The sequence below is a fragment of the Ruditapes philippinarum genome, unplaced genomic scaffold, assembly GCF_026571515.1.
Source record: "Ruditapes philippinarum isolate M1 unplaced genomic scaffold, ASM2657151v2 ctg17787_1_1_1_1, whole genome shotgun sequence".
NCBI classification, from domain to species: domain Eukaryota; kingdom Metazoa; phylum Mollusca; class Bivalvia; order Venerida; family Veneridae; genus Ruditapes; species Ruditapes philippinarum.
The window spans coordinates 115-6,326 of NW_026862954.1; the positions used below are offsets into that span (position 1 = coordinate 115).

Consider the following 6,212-nt stretch of genomic DNA (forward strand, 5'->3'; position numbering starts at 1 on the left):
TGTAGATAAATATGTTGTAGTTGAAATACAAATACAAGAAACAAATTGTATGTACATTTTGTAATTGGACCCGCCTTTCTCCCCCCCCCCCTCTGAATATTAAAACCTCAAAGTATTGTTTATTACAAGAATTGGTTTTAAATTTGTGCTTATATTAGTATGAGACGGTTAAGTGTCTAACACGTGAACAAGTTTGAATAGAATTTCATAACATTTTAAAACAGTCAATTTTTTACCAACGCTTCAATAGGGTATGTAAGTCTCGTCATGTGACTTGCGAGATTTCACGATATTTTGCACTTCCGGGTACAAACAAACATCAACAACATTGCTTATCTATATTGGGTAATACTTGTATGCCGGTGGGAAAGTAAAACTTACATGGAAAAGCAAATGATATGTGGAAATTGGCAGAGTTTTTTGTTTTGTAACGAAATGCAAATGGTTTCATCTTGTGAACAAGTATCAATGAAAGACAACTTCGTATAATCTTCAGGTGGGTGTGTCATTTCAAATTCAGTTTATCCCAATAAATGTTGTAATATTTTCATTTCCATGTAAATCTAATAAATTTGTTTTTTTGATACAACATCATTCGCATCTGACACCAGACTGGTGAATTTGATTTTATCAATTTTCTATAGCGCTACCTGATTATCTCTCAGAAGTATATAATGTTTAGAAATTTCGGACAGCGCATATTTCGGATAAACGTTTCAATATGATTATCAGTGTGTTTTAGTTGAATATATTTTCTTCCAACTGAAAATATTATTTATTTATAATTATTATCTTTATAAAGCACAAACAGTCAAGCTGTATATAACCAATTTAAATTGTCATAAAATTCAATGAAATATTTTGCTCCTGTATTTAGACTGAGGACAGTGGTGAGATGAAAGACGTGAACTGGTATCCGATGTAAATACACATGCATGCTCTGCTGTAAAATCGTTTTGGTAAGAAATATATACTTAAAGCTACTTAAACTACATTAATGAAAAATAAATATTATTGTATTACATATAATGTTCTCGTTTTTGTAAATAATTACAGTATAGCTAAATAAACAAACAGTATGGCATATGTAGTTAATTCATGTTAAATACTGTTTAAAGTATTTTTCTCAAGTGAGTGGGTCATATTTTTTAGTTAAACTAGGACACCAAGAAGTGTTTCTTCCTTTTCAACATTATTTTCTATTCATGACAATATGAAAATGCTTGAAATTTATAGCTGACCAATTATTATTGCTTTCAACTCATGATAAATTTTCTTTATATACAGGTATGTGATTTCTTGGTTGGATCTTGAGTACTTGTCATGGCTCTTGATTTATTTTGGAGTGTTCACCATCAGATTAGAAGTCAAATAGTGAGTGATACCACCAGGCATAGTTGAAAGGAAATGTCCATACACAGTCTTGGAGTACATAGTGGTAGAGACATGGCAGTCCATTACAGATTTTGACTGAATTAAAGCTTCTTAAAGCTCCATGTCTTGTGTAAACTGTCTGACTGAATGTTTGTATTCTAATAAAAACTAAGGTTGAAGACACTTCAAAGATATATGTCAGTGTAAAAATGTTAAACAAAATATCTGTCTTTGTTAGAAATAAATAACCTGTCTTTATTAGAAATAATTAACCTGTCATTTGTAACTTTGTATTAACTTAATTATTCAAAGATAATTTATCTTCTGCAAATGGCTGCCCAAAACAGTTTCAACCAGGCATCATGTAGTTTCAAAACAGTTAAGATAAATTTGTTATAAATAGACTTGTAAAGTAACAGGAATGGTAAAAAGATAAATGTTCAGCATTAAAATGTTTCTATCTTGATTGAGTTTCATTTCATATTATCACCATGATCACTGCAATTGTAAAAGTAATGTAATCTTTAACCATTATTTAAATATCATAAAAATCATCTCAAAGAAAAACTTGTTTCTGAGGCAAGATGTGTAAAATTCCTTCCAGTTATAGCCTTTCACTGCTCTTAGAAAAGCCATGATTTGCATTGTACATGGCAGGTAGTAATACTTGAGTAAACAATATTAATGCAATTCATCTGTGTTGAGTATTCTGTAGCAAAACACTAGCTTGCTAGCCCTTGTAAGCCCAAGTCTCTCTCTTAATTGGAGAAGACTTGCAATTCTGCATTCCTTGAAGATTTTAGTATCAGAGGGGTAGTTATTACATACCATATACTTCTTTGGGTTTCAAATTACCTGTTTTATAATGTATTGAACCTGTTGACATTTGACCAAAAGTGAATTATCTATACAATACATGAAAAACTTAGGGTTTGCACTTGATACAAAACAATTACATCACTGATTTACATTAATATACCCATTGGAACTGTTTCAAAATTGTCAATGTTTCAAAAAAACAACAACAAAAACACCACACAATGCTTTTAACTTCTGTCCATGTACATATGTGTAAATGTAGTCATTGAAGAGCTGTCAAGAACTTTTCATCAATATTATTTAGATAGTGTCTGTTTCGATTTCAGGACAGACAAAATTCAAATGACATGCATAGTATTTAATATAGTCAATGCTTGCATATTCAAGCAATCTAGCCATTGCAGTTAGAGAATTAAAGTACACAGTGACACTTATTTTGCAGATGAACTCTTATGATCAAGCACTGCTATAAATATTATGCCAAATTGTAGAAACAAAAAACAGTTCATAAGTTTAATAAACTTTTATTTTTACACAATTTATAGTGCACTGCTTAGCATATATATCACACTGATTTTCCAGTGGAAGAAAAACTTCAGGAAAACGCTTGGATTTATTATTAGTTATTTGGACAATGTAACTTTACACTGTCAATGTCTACTGATACAAGAATAAGAATATTTCCTTTTACAAATGTAAAGACTTTGAAAATTAACATGAACAAATTATCATAGAGTTATAAATCATATTCTAATTGAAAAATGTTCAGCTTGATATCAAAGCTTTGAATGCAAATTTGTGAGCTTATCAATGATTACCTCACAATATTAGTAGTAGATGATATATAATATTTTTGCTAATCTTTACTTATTAGTCATTTAATGTCCATAATGTCATATGACTATACTGTGATTCCATGAAAAACCTTATCTCTGGTGTGTTATTAGCTTTGGTATATATAGAGTATCTAGTTTTAATACTTAAAACTGCAATGAAATGTGGATATTTTACTCTGTTTCTATCATTGTGACATTAACATGTTCATAGTGTCAAACACCATAAAATCATACTCTTTATACATTAAGATTTTTGTGCTGGATGTCATTCATCTTCTTCAGGAAAGTACATTTGACTATTCTCAGTGGCTTATATTAAACTAATATTTCACTGTAACTGTGTGTTCTCTGATATCATTCTCAAATTAAGGAACTGGAAGATGGTAGTTGCAATAAAGGTCTTCATGGACAAATCCTCCTTCATCTTTTCCCTTTTTATCTGCAGAATGAAAAATCAATAAATATGTTGTTACAAGTGTAAGACACTAGAAATGATATTTACATTACATTTAATAAGCTGGTCATGATTGACAGAAAAATTTCATATTTGAAGTAAATAAACATTAAAGATAAACAACAACACATAATATATAACAGTCAAAAATATTGATCTTCTTGAATGTGAAACATGACTATTTTTAATGTTTTATTTACTTATCAATTATCATGCAGTGAAATCCAAGTTATTAATATATTTTGATAATTGTTTATCTTTCCGATCTCAACTAAAAATTAATCAATTATTTTACATGTATTTACCTTTGATGTATAGATATTTCAGGATCATAGGCAGTGCAAACAGTTGATTAATGGTCCATATTGAACAACTGTATATTCTATACTTGTCATATACCTCCTTGTCTATACATCTGAAATGGTTTAATCAAATATTATATTTTTTAAATCAATCATAATTTGCTAGGTACCATATTAACATGTATATATAATTGAAAAAGGAACAAGAATAAAATGGAAGGGAAAAAATATCCGAATTACTGTGCAATGTCCGAATTTTGTATAACTTTAATATACACTAGAATTAAAGTGTTTCTTCATTGTTTATTTCAACAAGTTAAAATGGTTTGAATTAATTTCTCACATCAGTAGTTTTAAAACAATACTAAAAGCTAAACAACTAGAATTCACTACCTTGACAAAACATCCGAAATAATTGTCACTATCCGAAAATAAACTAGTTTTATTAAACTCTATAAATCCCTCGTTTTTCCGTCAGATAATTGACCTACCTGCATTTTTTGACCCGTGCTATCCATTCCTTCAAATCTGAAGTGGACCGAAACAAATTTAACTTCTATATCCCTCGAGTTCTTCGGGTTACCTATATGCGTAACGGTAAATAAGTCTGCCGATGTACCCGGAAGTGGTAAATCGAAAGTGAAAATAAACGAGACTTATGGGCCCTATTTCCTGAAGAAATGTAAACACAATTGACCTAGAGCAATAGCACCTTAATTCGACATACCCATTAATTCGACACCTTATTTAAAAAACATCATGAAATCTCAAAATTAAGCGTTATAACTGATATTTTAATCGACATTTACGTTCATCATTCATTTGATGACGTCATGAAAAAAAATCAGACCACATAGGCACCGATTTCGCTGACATTGGTTAGTACTTAAGTGTGGCTCGAAAATTTGAACATTAAAAAGTCGCTTCTAAGGGAAACGTGTAAGAGGTCGACCTACGTAACAGTAAAAATACTACTAAATTTTTGTCAAATTATGCTATTGTTAACCTTTTTAAACACAGTTATTGAAGTTGTTCTTCAAACTGGACCTTCAACAGCCTGTATATAGTTAAATTACCCGCCAAGGCGTGAGTGTCGAACTTAGGAACCAAATTTAAAAGGAAGTTCGTTATTTCGACACATGTGACTGAATCAAACTAATTTAGAACTAACTTAAATCAAACTGACCAAATTTTATTATGATATTCCATATACGTATATTGTATTAGGCTGTGGACGAATAAACTTGTATTAATTATTAGAGTATATAAATGTTACTCCGTTAACGATGTTTAGTATTGAGGTAGATTAGATGCCGCTAATAAATTATCATAAAGAAAAATACATTTCATGAGTAACATGTAATGGTAATGTTTCGTGATGTTGTTTATTCTGAAAAGCAGGTATACAATGTATTTGTTTTCAATGAACTTCAGAAATAGGTATATCAGTGTTTTACAGTTAAAATTTACATGTTGATGCCTACTTGTGTATGCATGTCAAGTGAAGCTAATGAAAAGAAATATTGCAGATGTTGAATCCAAGTTGATCAACACTCTTTCTATGGTTCAAAGTAATGTAATATCAAAGAAGATAAAAACAGCAATGATATTTGACATCCTGACTGATAAGCTTAAGCTTGGTGGAAACGCACCAACAGTTACTAGTTTGAATCCAAACAGTGCGTGCTGACTGCAACAGTACATGTTACCCGCTTATTTGTTATAAAGTAAAGATAAACAAGTTTTAGATCATGGAAGAAAAACACTTTTAGGAGACTATTTACTTGGAAAAAAACATTTGCCGGTATCGGCTATTTTAAAACCGGTAGGCTGGCTTCACGCTACATCGGCTCCCTTAGTAAAGTGGCAAACTTGTTTTGACTTTGGGCTATTAGAGATAATTAGAATCAGAATTAATTATAATCAATTAAACAAGTATGATCTCTACTGATAATGTATTCAGAGAAGATTTAAACCAAAAACTAATCTAAAAAAGAAATGTTTCCGCTATACAGCCTGTCCGCTTTACATAGTGTGCACTGCTGACGCAATGTAATTGATAATCCCCGCTTCTAAGATTAATAATTAAACTTTTTCTCTATAATCAAATTATGTGTGTAAGACATACAAAAAATGTATCTATACACAAGTCATGCACATTTTTACTGATTCAAGAGACGAACTGATCGTTTTTTTTAATGCAATATTCTTTCATAATCATGTTTGGGTCGTAAAGTGTTATTAATAGTGTTGGAATTCATTTTACTTTTATATTATTTGAACTTTTAGTGTATTTCTGAAACCTTAATTAGGGTGTCGAATTTAGGATCACCATGTCGAAATACCGGACCCTCAACGGACAAAGCTTATACTATTATTACATGGAAAACCGTAGATGCTACCTAAGAAGTAGTGTTTGAAAAGGGC

The 6,212-nt window shown here is 30.5% G+C and overlaps 2 long non-coding RNA genes across 2 annotated transcripts; one reads left to right on the forward strand and one right to left on the reverse strand.

Annotated features, from left to right (window-relative positions):
• Positions 1 to 234: 234 nt before the first annotated feature.
• On the forward strand, positions 235 to 1,840 carry LOC132720733 (uncharacterized). Its single transcript, XR_009624382.1, has 3 exons — positions 235 to 496; positions 878 to 959; positions 1,288 to 1,840. It is a non-coding gene; the product is annotated as an uncharacterized LOC132720733 (long non-coding RNA).
• An 861-nt stretch (positions 1,841 to 2,701) lies between these two features.
• On the reverse strand, positions 2,702 to 4,434 carry LOC132720732 (uncharacterized). Its single transcript, XR_009624381.1, has 3 exons — positions 4,277 to 4,434; positions 3,789 to 3,898; positions 2,702 to 3,468 (listed from the first exon to the last, which is right to left on the reverse strand). It is a non-coding gene; the product is annotated as an uncharacterized LOC132720732 (long non-coding RNA).
• Between the last annotated feature and the right edge of the window lie 1,778 nt (positions 4,435 to 6,212).